This window comes from Tachypleus tridentatus, chromosome 1 (assembly GCF_004210375.1).
Source record: "Tachypleus tridentatus isolate NWPU-2018 chromosome 1, ASM421037v1, whole genome shotgun sequence".
Lineage (NCBI taxonomy): Eukaryota > Metazoa > Arthropoda > Merostomata > Xiphosura > Limulidae > Tachypleus > Tachypleus tridentatus.
The window spans coordinates 171,995,309-172,006,784 of record NC_134825.1 but is presented as its reverse complement, the minus strand read 5'-3'; positions in this window follow the sequence as shown (position 1 = coordinate 172,006,784).

Sequence of the window (11,476 nt, the reverse complement as noted above, 5' to 3'; positions counted from 1 at the left end):
GTAATAATAAAAGTTAATAAAATAAACAGCCGTTACTCTTCAGGTAATAATAAAAGTGAACAAAATAAACAGCCGTTACTCTTCAGGTAATAATAAAAGTGAACAAAATAAACAGCCGTTACTCTTCAGGTAATAATAAAAGTTAATAAAATAAACAACCGTTACTCTTCAGGTAATAATAAAAGTTAACAAAATAAACAGCCGTTACTCTTCAGGTAATAATAAAAGTTAACAAAATAAACAACCGTTACTCTTCAGGTAATAATAAAGTTAATAAAATAAACAGCCGTTACTCTTCAGGTAATAATAAAAGTTAACAAAATAAACAGCCGTTACTCTTCAGGTAATAATAAAAGTTAACAAAATAAACAGCCGTTACTCTTCAGGTAATAATAAAAGTTAATAAAATAAACAGCCGTTACTCTTCAGGTAATAATAAAATAAACAGCCGTTACTCTTCAGGTAATAATAAAAGTTAACAAAATAAACAGCCGTTACTCTTCAGGTAATAATAAAAGTTAACAAAATAAACAGCCGTTACTCTTCAGGTAATAATAAAAGTTAACAAAATAAACAACCGTTACTCTTCAGGTAATAATAAAAGTTAATAAAATAAACAGCCGTTACTCTTCAGGTAATAATAAAAGTTAACAAAATAAACAACCGTTACTCTTCAGGTAATAATAAAAGTTAATAAAATAAACAGCCGTTACTCTTCAGGTAATAATAAAAGTGAACAAAATAAACAGCCGTTACTCTTCAGGTAATAATAAAAGTTAATAAAATAAACAGCCGTTACTCTTCAGGTAATAATAAAAGTTAATAAAATAAACAACCGTTACTCTTCAGGTAATAATAAAAGTTAACAAAATAAACAGCCGTTACTCTTCAGGTAATAATAAAAGTTAATAAAATAAACAGCCGTTACTCTTCAGGTAATAATAAAATAAACAGCCGTTACTCTTCAGGTAATAATAAAATAAACAGCCGTTACTCTTCAGGTAATAATAAAAGTTAATAAAATAAACAGTCGTTACTCTTCAGGTAATAATAAAATAAACAGCCGTTACTCTTCAGGTAATAATAAAAGTTAACAAAATAAACAGCCGTTACTCTTCAGGTAATAATAAAAGTTAACAAAATAAACAGCCGTTACTCTTCAGGTAATAATAAAAGTTAATAAAATAAACAGCCGTTACTCTTCAGGTAATAATAAAAGTTAATAAAATAAACAACCGTTACTCTTCAGGTAATAATAAAAGTTAATAAAATAAACAGCCGTTACTCTTCAGGTAATAATAAAAGTTAACAAAATAAACAGCCGTTACTCTTCAGGTAATAATAAAAGTTAACAAAATAAACAGCCGTTACTCTTCAGGTAATAATAAAAGTTAACAAAATAAACAGCCGTTACTCTTCAGGTAATAATAAAAGTTAACAAAATAAACAATCGTTACTCTTCAGGTAATAATAAAAGTTAACAAAATAAACAATCGTTACTCTTCAGGTAATAATAAAGTTAATAAAATAAACAGCCGTTACTCTTCAGGTAATAATAAAAGTTAATAAAATAAACAACCGTTACTCTTCAGGTAATAATAAAAGTGAACAAAATAAACAGCCGTTACTCTTCAGGTAATAATAAAAGTTAACAAAATAAACAGCCGTTACTCTTCAGGTAATAATAAAAGTTAATAAAATAAACAACCGTTACTCTTCAGGTAATAATAAAAGTGAACAAAATAAACAGCCGTTACTCTTCAGGTAATAATAAAAGTTAACAAAATAAACAACCGTTACTCTTCAGGTAATAATAAAAGTTAATAAAATAAACAGCCGTTACTCTTCAGGTAATAATAAAAGTGAACAAAATAAACAGCCGTTACTCTTCAGGTAATAATAAAAGTGAACAAAATAAACAGCCGTTACTCTTCAGGTAATAATAAAAGTTAATAAAATAAACAGTCGTTACTCTTCAGGTAATAATAAAATAAACAGCCGTTACTCTTCAGGTAATAATAAAAGTTAACAAAATAAACAGCCGTTACTCTTCAGGTAATAATAAAAGTTAACAAAATAAACAGCCGTTACTCTTCAGGTAATAATAAAAGTTAACAAAATAAACAATCGTTACTCTTCAGGTAATAATAAAAGTTAATAAAATAAACAGCCGTTACTCTTCAGGTAATAATAAAAGTTAACAAAATAAACAACCGTTACTCTTCAGGTAATAATAAAAGTTAATAAAATAAACAGCCGTTACTCTTCAGGTAATAATAAAAGTGAACAAAATAAACAGCCGTTACTCTTCAGGTAATAATAAAAGTTAATAAAATAAACAGCCGTTACTCTTCAGGTAATAATAAAAGTTAATAAAATAAACAACCGTTACTCTTCAGGTAATAATAAAGTTAATAAAATAAACAGCCGTTACTCTTCAGGTAATAATAAAAGTTAATAAAATAAACAGTCGTTACTCTTCAGGTAATAATAAAATAAACAGCCGTTACTCTTCAGGTAATAATAAAATAAACAGCCGTTACTCTTCAGGTAATAATAAAAGTTAATAAAATAAACAGTCGTTACTCTTCAGGTAATAATAAAATAAACACTCTTCAGGTAATAATAAAAGTGAACCCGTTACTCTTCAGGTAATAATAAAAGTGAACAGGTTACTCTTCAGGTAATAATAAAAGTGAACAAAATAAACAGCCGTTACTCTTCAGGTAATAATAAAAGTTAATAAAATAAACAGCCGTTACTCTTCAGGTAATAATAAAAGTTAATAAAATAAACAGCCGTTACTCTTCAGGTAATAATAAAAGTTAATAAAATAAACAGCCGTTACTCTTCAGGTAATAATAAAAGTGAACAAAATAAACAGCCGTTACTAAACTTCAGGTAATAATAAAGTTAACAAAATAAACAGCCGTTACTCTTCAGGTAATAATAAAAGTTAACAAAATAAACAGCCGTTACTCTTCAGGTAATAATAAAAGTTAACAAAATAAACAATCGTTACTCTTCAGGTAATAATAAAAGTTAACAAAATAAACAACCGTTACTCTTCAGGTAATAATAAAAGTTAATAAGATAAACAGTCGTTACTCTTCAGGTAATAATAAAAGTTAATAAAATAAACAACCGTTACTCTTCAGGTAATAATAAAAGTGAACAAAATAAACAGCCGTTACTCTTCAGGTAATAATAAAAGTTAACAAAATAAACAACCGTTACTCTTCAGGTAATAATAAAAGTTAACAAAATAAACAACCGTTACTCTTCAGGTAATAATAAAAGTTAATAAAATAAACAGCCGTTACTCTTCAGGTAATAATAAAAGTTAACAAAATAAACAGCCGTTACTCTTCAGGTAATAATAAAAGTTAATAAAATAAACAACCGTTACTCTTCAGGTAATAATAAAAGTGAACAAAATAAACAGCCGTTACTCTTCAGGTAATAATAAAAGTTAACAAAATAAACAACCGTTACTCTTCAGGTAATAATAAAAGTTAATAAAATAAACAGCCGTTACTCTTCAGGTAATAATAAAAGTGAACAAAATAAACAGCCGTTACTCTTCAGGTAATAATAAAAGTGAACAAAATAAACAGCCGTTACTCTTCAGGTAATAATAAAAGTTAATAAAATAAACAGTCGTTACTCTTCAGGTAATAATAAAAACAAAATAAACAGCCGTTACTCTTCAGGTAATAATAAAAGTTAACAAAATAAACAGCCGTTACTCTTCAGGTAATAATAAAAGTTAACAAAATAAACAGCCGTTACTCTTCAGGTAATAATAAAAGTTAACAAAATAAACAATCGTTACTCTTCAGGTAATAATAAAAGTTAATAAAATAAACAGCCGTTACTCTTCAGGTAATAATAAAAGTTAACAAAATAAACAACCGTTACTCTTCAGGTAATAATAAAAGTTAATAAAATAAACAGCCGTTACTCTTCAGGTAATAATAAAGTGAACAAAATAAACAGCCGTTACTCTTCAGGTAATAATAAAGTTAATAAAATAAACAGCCGTTACTCTTCAGGTAATAATAAAAGTTAATAAAATAAACAGTCGTTACTCTTCAGGTAATAATAAAATAAACAGCCGTTACTCTTCAGGTAATAATAAAATAAACAGCCGTTACTCTTCAGGTAATAATAAAAGTTAATAAAATAAACAGTCGTTACTCTTCAGGTAATAATAAAATAAACAGCCGTTACTCTTCAGGTAATAATAAAAGTTAACAAAATAAACAGCCGTTACTCTTCAGGTAATAATAAAAGTGAACAAAATAAACAGCCGTTACTCTTCAGGTAATAATAAAAGTTAATAAAATAAACAGCCGTTACTCTTCAGGTAATAATAAAAGTTAATAAAATAAACAACCGTTACTCTTCAGGTAATAATAAAAGTGAACAAAATAAACAGCCGTTACTCTTCAGGTAATAATAAAAGTTAACAAAATAAACAGCCGTTACTCTTCAGGTAATAATAAAAGTTAACAAAATAAACAGCCGTTACTCTTCAGGTAATAATAAAAGTTAACAAAATAAACAATCGTTACTCTTCAGGTAATAATAAAAGTTAACAAAATAAACAATCGTTACTCTTCAGGTAATAATAAAAGTTAATAAGATAAACAGTCGTTACTCTTCAGGTAATAATAAAAGTTAATAAAATAAACAACCGTTACTCTTCAGGTAATAATAAAAGTGAACAAAATAAACAGCCGTTACTCTTCAGGTAATAATAAAAGTTAACAAAATAAACAACCGTTACTCTTCAGGTAATAATAAAAGTTAATAAAATAAACAGCCGTTACTCTTCAGGTAATAATAAAAGTGAACAAAATAAACAGCCGTTACTCTTCAGGTAATAATAAAAGTGAACAAAATAAACAGCCGTTACTCTTCAGGTAATAATAAAAGTTAACAAAATAAACAGCCGTTACTCTTCAGGTAATAATAAAAGTTAACAAAATAAACAGCCGTTACTCTTCAGGTAATAATAAAAGTTAACAAAATAAACAATCGTTACTCTTCAGGTAATAATAAAAGTTAACAAAATAAACAGTCGTTACTCTTCAGGTAATAATAAAAGTTAATAAAATAAACAGCCGTTACTCTTCAGGTAATAATAAAAGTTAATAAAATAAACAACCGTTACTCTTCAGGTAATAATAAAAGTTAACAAAATAAACAACCGTTACTCTTCAGGTAATAATAAAAGTGAACAAAATAAACAGCCGTTACTCTTCAGGTAATAATAAAAGTTAACAAAATAAACAGCCGTTACTCTTCAGGTAATAATAAAAGTTAACAAAATAAACAGCCGTTACTCTTCAGGTAATAATAAAAGTGAACAAAATAAACAGCCGTTACTCTTCAGGTAATAATAAAAGTGAACAAAATAAACAGCCGTTACTCTTCAGGTAATAATAAAGTTAACAAAATAAACAACCGTTACTCTTCAGGTAATAATAAAAGTTAATAAAATAAACAGCCGTTACTCTTCAGGTAATAATAAAGTTAATAAAATAAACAGCCGTTACTCTTCAGGTAATAATAAAAGTGAACAAAATAAACAGCCGTTACTCTTCAGGTAATAATAAAAGTGAACAAAATAAACAGCCGTTACTCTTCAGGTAATAATAAAAGTTAATAAAATAAACAGTCGTTACCTTCAGGTAATAATAAATTAAACAGCCGTTACTCTTCAGGTAATAATAAAAGTTAACAAAATAAACAGCCGTTACTCTTCAGGTAATAATAAAAGTTAACAAAATAAACAGCCGTTACTCTTCAGGTAATAATAAAAGTTAACAAAATAAACAATCGTTACTCTTCAGGTAATAATAAAAGTTAATAAAATAAACAGCCGTTACTCTTCAGGTAATAATAAAAGTTAACAAAATAAACAACCGTTACTCTTCAGGTAATAATAAAAGTTAATAAAATAAACAGCCGTTACTCTTCAGGTAATAATAAAAGTTAATAAAATAAACAACCGTTACTCTTCAGGTAATAATAAAAGTTAATAAAATAAACAGCCGTTACTCTTCAGGTAATAATAAAAGTTAATAAAATAAACAGTCGTTACTCTTCAGGTAATAATAAAATAAACAGCCGTTACTCTTCAGGTAATAATAAAATAAACAGCCGTTACTCTTCAGGTAATAATAAAAGTTAATAAAATAAACAGTCGTTACTCTTCAGGTAATAATAAAATAAACAGCCGTTACTCTTCAGGTAATAATAAAAGTGAACAAAATAAACAGCCGTTACTCTTCAGGTAATAATAAAAGTTAACAAAATAAACAGCCGTTACTCTTCAGGTAATAATAAAAGTTAACAAAATAAACAGCCGTTACTCTTCAGGTAATAATAAAAGTGAACAAAATAAACAGCCGTTACTCTTCAGGTAATAATAAAAGTTAACAAAATAAACAATCGTTACTCTTCAGGTAATAATAAAAGTTAACAAAATAAACAATCGTTACTCTTCAGGTAATAATAAAAGTTAATAAGATAAACAGTCGTTACTCTTCAGGTAATAATAAAAGTTAATAAAATAAACAACCGTTACTCTTCAGGTAATAATAAAAGTGAACAAAATAAACAGCCGTTACTCTTCAGGTAATAATAAAAGTTAACAAAATAAACAACCGTTACTCTTCAGGTAATAATAAAAGTTAATAAAATAAACAGCCGTTACTCTTCAGGTAATAATAAAAGTGAACAAAATAAACAGCCGTTACTCTTCAGGTAATAATAAAAGTGAACAAAATAAACAGCCGTTACTCTTCAGGTAATAATAAAAGTGAACAAAATAAACAGCCGTTACTCTTCAGGTAATAATAAAAGTTAACAAAATAAACAACCGTTACTCTTCAGGTAATAATAAAAGTTAATAAAATAAACAGCCGTTACTCTTCAGGTAATAATAAAAGTGAACAAAATAAACAGCCGTTACTCTTCAGGTAATAATAAAATAAACAGCCGTTACTCTTCAGGTAATAATAAAAGTTAATAAAATAAACAGCCGTTACTCTTCAGGTAATAATAAAGTGAACAAAATAAACAGCCGTTACTCTTCAGGTAATAATAAAAGTGAACAAAATAAACAGCCGTTACTCTTCAGGTAATAATAAAAGTTAACAAAATAAACAACCGTTACTCTTCAGGTAATAATAAAAGTTAATAAAATAAACAGCCGTTACTCTTCAGGTAATAATAAAAGTTAATAAAATAAACAGCCGTTACTCTTCAGGTAATAATAAAAGTGAACAAAATAAACAGCCGTTACTCTTCAGGTAATAATAAAAGTGAACAAAATAAACAGCCGTTACTCTTCAGGTAATAATAAAAGTTAATAAAATAAACAGTCGTTACTCTTCAGGTAATAATAAAATAAACAGCCGTTACTCTTCAGGTAATAATAAATAAAAGTTAACAAAATAAACAGCCGTTACTCTTCAGGTAATAATAAAAGTTAACAAAATAAACAGCCGTTACTCTTCAGGTAATAATAAAAGTTAACAAAATAAACAATCGTTACTCTTCAGGTAATAATAAAAGTTAATAAAATAAACAGCCGTTACTCTTCAGGTAATAATAAAAGTTAACAAAATAAACAACCGTTACTCTTCAGGTAATAATAAAAGTTAATAAAATAAACAGCCGTTACTCTTCAGGTAATAATAAAAGTTAATAAAATAAACAACCGTTACTCTTCAGGTAATAATAAAAGTTAATAAAATAAACAGCCGTTACTCTTCAGGTAATAATAAAAGTTAATAAAATAAACAGTCGTTACTCTTCAGGTAATAATAAAATAAACAGCCGTTACTCTTCAGGTAATAATAAAATAAACAGCCGTTACTCTTCAGGTAATAATAAAGTTAATAAAATAAACAGTCGTTACTCTTCAGGTAATAATAAAATAAACAGCCGTTACTCTTCAGGTAATAATAAAAGTGAACAAAATAAACAGCCGTTACTCTTCAGGTAATAATAAAAGTTAACAAAATAAACAGCCGTTACTCTTCAGGTAATAATAAAAGTTAACAAAATAAACAGCCGTTACTCTTCAGGTAATAATAAAAGTGAACAAAATAAACAGCCGTTACTCTTCAGGTAATAATAAAAGTTAACAAAATAAACAATCGTTACTCTTCAGGTAATAATAAAGTTAACAAAATAAACAATCGTTACTCTTCAGGTAATAATAAAAGTTAATAAGATAAACAGTCGTTACTCTTCAGGTAATAATAAAAGTTAATAAAATAAACAACCGTTACTCTTCAGGTAATAATAAAAGTGAACAAAATAAACAGCCGTTACTCTTCAGGTAATAATAAAAGTTAACAAAATAAACAACCGTTACTCTTCAGGTAATAATAAAGTTAATAAAATAAACAGCCGTTACTCTTCAGGTAATAATAAAAGTGAACAAAATAAACAGCCGTTACTCTTCAGGTAATAATAAAAGTGAACAAAATAAACAGCCGTTACTCTTCAGGTAATAATAAAAGTTAACAAAATAAACAACCGTTACTCTTCAGGTAATAATAAAAGTTAATAAAATAAACAGCCGTTACTCTTCAGGTAATAATAAAAGTGAACAAAATAAACAGCCGTTACTCTTCAGGTAATAATAAAAGTGAACAAAATAAACAGCCGTTACTCTTCAGGTAATAATAAAAGTTAACAAAATAAACAACCGTTACTCTTCAGGTAATAATAAAAGTTAATAAAATAAACAGCCGTTACTCTTCAGGTAATAATAAAAGTGAACAAAATAAACAGCCGTTACTCTTCAGGTAATAATAAAAGTGAACAAAATAAACAGCCGTTACTCTTCAGGTAATAATAAAAGTGAACAAAATAAACAGCCGTTACTCTTCAGGTAATAATAAAAGTTAACAAAATAAACAACCGTTACTCTTCAGGTAATAATAAAAGTTAATAAAATAAACAGCCGTTACTCTTCAGGTAATAATAAAAGTGAACAAAATAAACAGCCGTTACTCTTCAGGTAATAATAAAAGTGAACAAAATAAACAGCCGTTACTCTTCAGGTAATAATAAAAGTTAATAAAATAAACAGTCGTTACTCTTCAGGTAATAATAAAATAAACAGCCGTTACTCTTCAGGTAATAATAAAAGTTAACAAAATAAACAGCCGTTACTCTTCAGGTAATAATAAAAGTTAACAAAATAAACAATCGTTACTCTTCAGGTAATAATAAAAGTTAATAAAATAAACAGCCGTTACTCTTCAGGTAATAATAAAAGTTAACAAAATAAACAACCGTTACTCTTCAGGTAATAATAAAAGTTAATAAAATAAACAGCCGTTACTCTTCAGGTAATAATAAAAGTTAATAAAATAAACAGTCGTTACTCTTCAGGTAATAATAAAATAAACAGCCGTTACTCTTCAGGTAATAATAAAATAAACAGCCGTTACTCTTCAGGTAATAATAAAAGTTAATAAAATAAACAGTCGTTACTCTTCAGGTAATAATAAAATAAACAGCCGTTACTCTTCAGGTAATAATAAAAGTGAACAAAATAAACAGCCGTTACTCTTCAGGTAATAATAAAAGTGAACAAAATAAACAGCCGTTACTCTTCAGGTAATAATAAAAGTTAATAAAATAAACAGCCGTTACTCTTCAGGTAATAATAAAAGTGAACAAAATAAACAGCCGTTACTCTTCAGGTAATAATAAAAGTTAACAAAATAAACAACCGTTACTCTTCAGGTAATAATAAAAGTGAACAAAATAAACAACCGTTACTCTTCAGGTAATAATAAAAGTTAATAAAATAAACAGCCGTTACTCTTCAGGTAATAATAAAAGTGAACAAAATAAACAGCCGTTACTCTTCAGGTAATAATAAAAGTTAACAAAATAAACAACCGTTACTCTTCAGGTAATAATAAAAGTTAATAAAATAAACAGCCGTTACTCTTCAGGTAATAATAAAAGTGAACAAAATAAACAGCCGTTACTCTTCAGGTAATAATAAAAGTTAACAAAATAAACAACCGTTACTCTTCAGGTAATAATAAAAGTTAATAAAATAAACAGCCGTTACTCTTCAGGTAATAATAAAAGTGAACAAAATAAACAGCCGTTACTCTTCAGGTAATAATAAAAGTGAACAAAATAAACAGCCGTTACTCTTCAGGTAATAATAAAAGCTTCATTTCAATCAATGTTTCGCTTTGCGGCTTCATCAGTGGCGAAAGTTGGCTGAAACAGTATTTTATTATTATCTACAAAGAAAATGCCATTTTTTAAAACTACCGTGTTTCTCCGAAAATAAGACAGGGCTTATATTAATTTTCACTCCAAAATATGACACTAGGGCTTATTTTCGGGGGATGTCTTATTTTGATATATTAAAAAAATGAAGTTACAAAGTAAAACTATTAAGCTAACCATTTAAAATAAACTATTATTAAACTATTAAACTAACTGATTAATACTTAAACAAACTAATTAACTAACTATTAAACTAATTAATAAATTATTATTTTTTTATTTCTTTCCTCTTCCTGCCACTCTTAACTAGGGCTTATTTTAAGGGTAAGGCTTATATTAAAACTATCCCCAAAAAATCACACTAGGTCTTATTTTATGGGTAGGTCTTATTATCGGAGAAACACGGTAGCTTTATTTTCAAAGTGTCTAACTTCATCCAGAGTACACTACAAATTCTGAAAAACTATACGTGTCACTGCCTACCTAACACAGACATAAATAATACAAAAAGCCACTCGGAGAAGTCAGCCGGTAATAAAATACAGGTTTCTCGATGTGTCAGTACCAATTTACATTTCTTATATTACTGACTGATACCACTTTCATGGTACATAGAAACCACCGTCAGCCATCCATATGTGAAAAGCACTCTGCACGTGTTCAAAGACTCCTTTCATATGTACCGTGCCCGGCATGGTCAGGTGGTAAATCTGAGGGTTGCAGGTTCGAATCCTCATCCCACCAAACATGCTCGTCCTTTCAACCGTGGGGGCGTTATAATGGTTCAGTCAATCCCGCTATTCGTTGGTAAAAGAGTTGGCAGTTGGTGGTGATGACTAGTTGTCTTCCCTCTAGTCTTACACTCCTAAATTAGGGGCGTATAGCGCAGATAACCCTTGAGTAGCTTTCCGCGAAATTTTAAAAAAACAAAAACATAGTGTACCGCACATATGGATTTTCGAAGTTGCATTATTTTGTGTAAAATAGTGGCAACAATAAATAATTCATCCCACTAATTTATTTCACCTCTTGTCAAACCACGGGCTATTCTAGAGTCGATTGATCTGCCAACCTTTCTGGTATCGAGTGGTTTAACAATCAGTATTAATCTGTGACTAGACGTTGTAAAAGTTTCGTTTCTTACTTAATTTGTTTGTATGTAATTAAGCACAAAGCTACACGAATG